Consider the following 6,000-nt stretch of genomic DNA (forward strand, 5'->3'; position numbering starts at 1 on the left):
ATTTTTAATTCTGAGATTTACCATTTATAAAATTTGTGTATACCAGTTTTGTTGTTATCTATGTATTCAGTTATAATATTCTTTTAAATGGAAAATTGATTTATATTTTTATATAGCCTCATACATATATGTTTTTACGTATACATGTTGCAAAGAAATCTATGACTGATGCGTTTATGTTTGAGCTCTACTAATCTGTTTTTAAAAACTCAGTTGTGCACAAATTTCCTTGGCACATTTTTAATCTTGGATATTGGAGATTATGATAATGATTATAAATTTTTGTATACAGTGTGGAAGCAATTGATTCTCTAAAAAGTTGGTTAATCTTCATAAAGCACAGGATTATTTGTTTTCTAGCATCTCCTTCAAAGTAAGGAAAATAAGATGAAACTGAAATCCATCAATTTTATTCCATATTAGAGGCTTTTATGAAGGATTTCTGGGCAGCACTTTAATTTGTTCATAATATTTTTTGTTCAGAGAAAAAGGTAGTGGCCTTGGTCTACCTGTCTAGTCTTATATCCTGATCCTCTTCCATTCCCGTTAATCATATCTATTTCTTACTCATTCTTTCTGCCCTTAATCATGTTGAACTGTTTTCATTTCTTATAACGTCTCATGTTTTTTCACATCTGTCAGGTTTGAACACACATCTCACATCTTTCAAACCTTTGAGAAACTTCTCTGCTCCTTCCGCTGGGCCTCCAGCAGGTTCCGACTTTCTTAGTTGTAGTCGTTACTGTGCTGTGGTACCATGATATTTGTTGGTCATTATTATTGTATGAGAATGAGCTTATTTAGGGTAAGAAATATTTTATTCTTCTACAGTTCATGGTTCCTCTAGTATGCGTCCTCCATGCTTCTCATGGCCAATTCCAGGTATTCTTCCTTGAGATAGACCCCCAGGTTTGAATTTCATGTTAATAGACTAACCCCCAATGTAACATCACAGTAGTCATTTGCTGACCTCTGGGTGATTCCATCACATTTCTCACGGCTCACTTTCACTCTCTACAGTACTCATCCTGTTTTAGTTTTTGATGATATCATTGTCTAAATGATGGTTGCTCCAGCATGCTGAGGTTTCAGTTTCTTGCATGTCTCCAGTTATGTTGTCTTCCACTCTGCTTCAGACACTCATTCCTGTGATCACATTCTTGATTTTTTCATTACCAATAACTGCAAGACCCTCTGTAATAATAATCTCAAGCATTCATTCGTCTCTGACACCTACTTCATCCCTTTAGTAGTCCTTCCACTCCACAAATCCGTTGATTCCACCACCTTTTTACTGTTTCTTACTTCCCTCAGTCCTCACATGTTTCTCTATCTAGCTTAAATTCCATATGCTTTGTATGTACCCTCAACTCTCTTCCCCCCTTGGTTAGTACATGCTTAGCAAAATCCCAACCCAAATCCCAACTCTGCCTTCCCTCTGAGTTACGGATGAACAACCTGTAGAGGCCAACCCCTGTATTTCTGTGCTAAATCGCAGCCCTTCTCACCTATTCAAGGTCATTCCTCCAGCTTTCTCTCCCCTCCCCTCCCTTAACTTTCTTCTGTGTCATTCAATTCCCCTTCTAATGGACCAGGTTTGTTGTGGTCCACATTCTTTTTTCTAGACAGTCCCAGATTCCCTTGGGTTTTAAGGAGATCTAGAGATCCCTTGGCCAACCTACACCTACTGCTCTGGTGCTTTGGTCGTAGACTGCACCATTTAGCCTGTTGCTCATTTTTAAAGAGTGAGTACTAGAATAATTAGCATATTCTTGAATGAAAGATAGTATTTATGAGTCTAAGTAATATTAATTAATAATTATTGTTAATATTAATTGGCTAGGTCTGGATCCTTTTTGTGGAAAGCAAAGTCCTTTGCATTTATGCATGTCTACCAGTGGTTTTAAGTGAGATATAAACTGTATTTTAATGAAATAAATGATTATCTCTGGCATGAAAAATTTAAACCTAGGCCCAACTCATTAATTTTCTTGGGACATTAACCAGTTATATGGCAATTTCCATATATATGCATATATATTTTATACACACACACAGACACACACATACACACACTTATAGTAGTGGTTTTCAGCCTTGGCTATTCATTGGAATCACCAAGGGAGCTTTAAAAAATACTTATGCCTGAGTCTCACTCCCAGAAATTCTAATTTAATTGGTCTTGGATGAGACCTAGACATCAGGATTTTTTTAAAGCTCTCAAATGACCCAGATGTGCATCCAGAGTTGAGAAACACAGGATAGAGATTAATGTCTTCAGGGTGGTATAGAATTGTCTTCTTATACATACTTCATGGGAGGTAGTGATCTATCTGCATGCTTTCCTCTTTCCTCCATTGAGTCTTACAGAATGTGAACAACTTGTAGAACTTTTAATGTGTGACTATTAAATAAAAAATATATATATTTTAAAAAGTATTTTTTAATCTTTGTGTAGGGTCTTCATTGCTGTGCGCGGGCTTTCTCTAGTTGCGGCGAGCGGGGGCTACTCTTCGTTGTGGTGCTCGGGCTTCTCATTGCTGTGGCTTCTCTTGTTGCGGAGCACCGGGTCTAGGCATGCGGGCTTCAGTAATTGTGGCACGTGAGCTTCAGTAGTTGTGGCTCGCGGGCTCTAGAGCGCAGGCTCAGTATTTGTGGTGCATGGGCTTAGTTGCTCCGTGGCATGTGGGATCTTCCCGGACCAGGGATCGAACCTGTGTCCCCTGCATTGGCAGGCAGATTCTTATCCACTGCGTTACCAGGGAAACCCTAAATAAAAAATATTTTAATGTTTGCCTTGTCCCCTTTTGTTTTTACACTCACTTTTTTTTTTTTTTTTTTTTTTTTGCGGTACGCGGGCCTCTCACTGTTGTGGCCTCCGTTGTGGAGCACAGGCTCCGGACATGCAGGCTCAGCGGCCATGGCTCACGGGCCCAGCCGCTCAGCGGCATGTAGGATCTTCCCGGACCGGGGCACGAACCTGTGTCCCCTGCATCGGCAGGTGGACTCTCAACCGCTGTGCCACCAGGGAAGCCCTATACTCACTTTTTAATTGAACTCTGAAGTAATTTGTTACACCTTATATTAACGTGAGTTACTGTGACATTGCTGTATCTCTTAAGTACCTAAATCCAGTTCTTTATTTTTCCTATGAATTGTTTTGATTTTCTCAAATCTCAGAAGGCTGTTATAATATAGAGTATAAGGAAGAGAGCCATGAATAACATAAAGTGGTATTTTCTTTTTTTACTTTATTTCCCTATTTTGATGAGTTGTGTATGTGCATGGCTAAGTGGTAAGAAAGCTGCTCTTGTACTGACACTTTGAGAAGGTTTACTTTGGAATAGATATCACTGAGGGAGGCAGTATTACCCAGTGCCCTTGAAGCGAAGTGGTCTTTTTTTTTTTTTTTTTTTAATTCTTGCTAGATTTCCCAAGCGTGATCTTTGCCCTGCATTATCCAGCTTGTGTGGCCTTGAACAACTAATTTAGAATCTCAGCTTTCTCATCTGTAATTTGAGAACTATGATACCTATTCTAGTGTAGTATAATGGAATGATGATTTGTAAATTTTCAGCAATTATGTTGATGATGGAGATACCCAGATAATTGTCTCATTGCATGTTAGTTGTATATAGGATTAAAAAATCCTTGGTAAAATGTCTATTGAGTAGTTATAATATGACAGACACTGTTCCTCACTGGAGCTTTCTACTCTGCTGTTTTCTGCGATGCCTCTCTTTGTATACTCTGGATTCAGGTCCTTTATTAGATATGTGCTTTGCAATTATTTCTGCTTCTTTGTGGCTTATCTTTTTTTAACATTGTCTTTTGAAGAGCAGTAATTGTTAATTTTGATGAACTCCAGTTTATCCATTTGTTCTCTTACAGATTTTGCTTTTGGTATTATATCTAAGAAATCTTTGCCCCAATAAATGTCATAAGATTTTCTTCTGTGCTTTCTTCTGGATGTTATATAGTTTAAGTTTTTACATTTGGGTCTTATATTTAGGTCTAATGGCCAGTTTGAGTTAATTTTTGTATATGATGAGTTATGGAACAAGATATATGTATATATTTTTGCATATGGATGTCCAGTTGTTGAAGAGATTTTCCTTTCCTTACTGCATTGCCTTGGCACCTTTGTCAAAAATCAGCTGTCCATATATATGTTTGTTTATTTCTGGACTCTGTTCTGTTCCGTTGGTCTATTTTCCTATCTTTATGCAAATACTATGCTGTTTTGATTACTGTAGCTTTATAATCTGGTAGTACCAGCCCTCTAATTTTGTTCTTCATTTTCAGAGTTGTTTTGGCTATTCAACATCCTTTGCATTTTCATATGTATTTTAAAGTCAGCTTGTCCTGGGCTTCCCTGGTGGCTCAGTGGTTGGGAGTCCTCCTGCCGATGCGGGGGACGCGCGTTTGTGCCCCGGTCCGGGAGGATCCCGCGTGCCGTGGAGCAGCTGGGCCTGTGAGCCATGGCCGCTGAGCCTGTGCGTCCGGAGGCTGTGCTCCGCAACGGGAGGGGCCACGGTGGTGAGAGGTCTGCGTACCCCCCAAAAAAAAAAAAAAAAAAAGTCAGCTTGTCCATTCTATAAAACACCTTGCTGGGATTTTGAATAGAATTGCAATTAATTTATAGCTCAATTTGGGGGAAATTAACATGTTAGAAAAACTGAGTCTTCCAACCTGTGAACACAGTATCTCTTATTTATTTAGATATTCTTTAATTTCTGTCAACAATATTTTGTAGTCTTCAATGGACAGGTATTTCTCATCTTTAGGCTTATCTCTAGTTCATATTTTTGATGCTATTTTAAGTGGTATTGTTTTTCAAATTTCAATTTATAATTCTTATTAAGCATTGCTAGTGTATAAAAATACACTGATATTTTTCTGTTTTATATATTTTATTTTATACATATTAAAGCATTGAAATATATGTATAACATTTGTGTATAAGTATACACATATGAGTATGTAGAATAAAAGTGCAAATACAGAAATCAGAAAATTCCTATTGGGCTTCCCTGGCGGCGCAGTGGTTGAGTCCTCCTGCCGATGCAGGGGACATGGGTTCGTGCCCCAGTCCGGGATGATCCCACATGCCGCAGCGCAAAAAAAAAAAAAAAAAAAAAAAAAAAAAATCCTACTTTTTCCATTGTAGGCTAACTTTATTTGTTACTGTGAAATAGTGCTAAAAATAACTGCCTCTCTAATATAGTGAATCTGCACAGTGCCTAAGAATTTAGAAGAGAGAGAAATATATCAGATTACTTTTATATTACATTAAAATTTTTCTTCTAAAACTTTTTAATACAATTTTAAAGGTTACTTTCCATTTACAGTTATTACAAAATATTGGCTATATTCCCCATGTTGTACAATACATCCTTGAGCCTATCTTACACCCAGTAGTTTGTACCTTCCACTCCTCCATCCTTACACTACCCCTCCCCCACTCCCTACTGGTAACCACTAGTTTGTTTTCTGTATCTGTGAGTCTTCTTAAAAAATACACTGATTTTTCTATATTGATCTAGCATCTTGCAGTCTTGCTAAACTCACTTATTAGTTCTCATAGCCTTTTTCTCTCTCTTTTTTTTTTTAAGATTCTGGTCGGTGTCCCACAAGCTATTTGTAAATAAAGACAATTTTAAATCTTACTTTCCAATCTGAATGTCTTTTCTTTATTTCTCTTGCCTAATTGCATTGGCTAGAACTTACAGTGCAATGTTGAATAAAAGTAGTGAGGTCAGATATCTCTAACTTGACTTTATGGGCAGTCATTCAGTTTTTCTTCATTAATTTTGACGTTAGATGTAGCTTTCTGTAGATGCCTTTAATCAGATTGAGGAAATTCTTCTTTATTTTTTTATAATTATTATTATTTTTTGCTGGGAGTTTTTTTTTTTTTTTTTTTTTTTTTTTGGCGGTACGCGGGCCTCTCACTGTTGTGGCCTCTCCCTTTGCGGAGCACAGGCTCCGGGCGCGCAG

At 37.6% G+C, this 6,000-nt stretch overlaps 1 protein-coding gene across 23 annotated transcripts in view; it reads left to right on the forward strand.

The window, feature by feature from the left end:
- STAU2 (staufen double-stranded RNA binding protein 2) overlaps positions 1-6,000 on the forward strand; it is a 319,639-nt gene that overhangs the window by 31,974 nt on the left and 281,665 nt on the right. The gene's annotated exons all lie outside the window — the stretch shown is intronic.

The sequence above is a fragment of the Physeter macrocephalus genome, chromosome 15 (assembly GCF_002837175.3).
Source record: "Physeter macrocephalus isolate SW-GA chromosome 15, ASM283717v5, whole genome shotgun sequence".
In the NCBI taxonomy this organism is placed as follows: Eukaryota; Metazoa; Chordata; class Mammalia; order Artiodactyla; family Physeteridae; genus Physeter; species Physeter macrocephalus.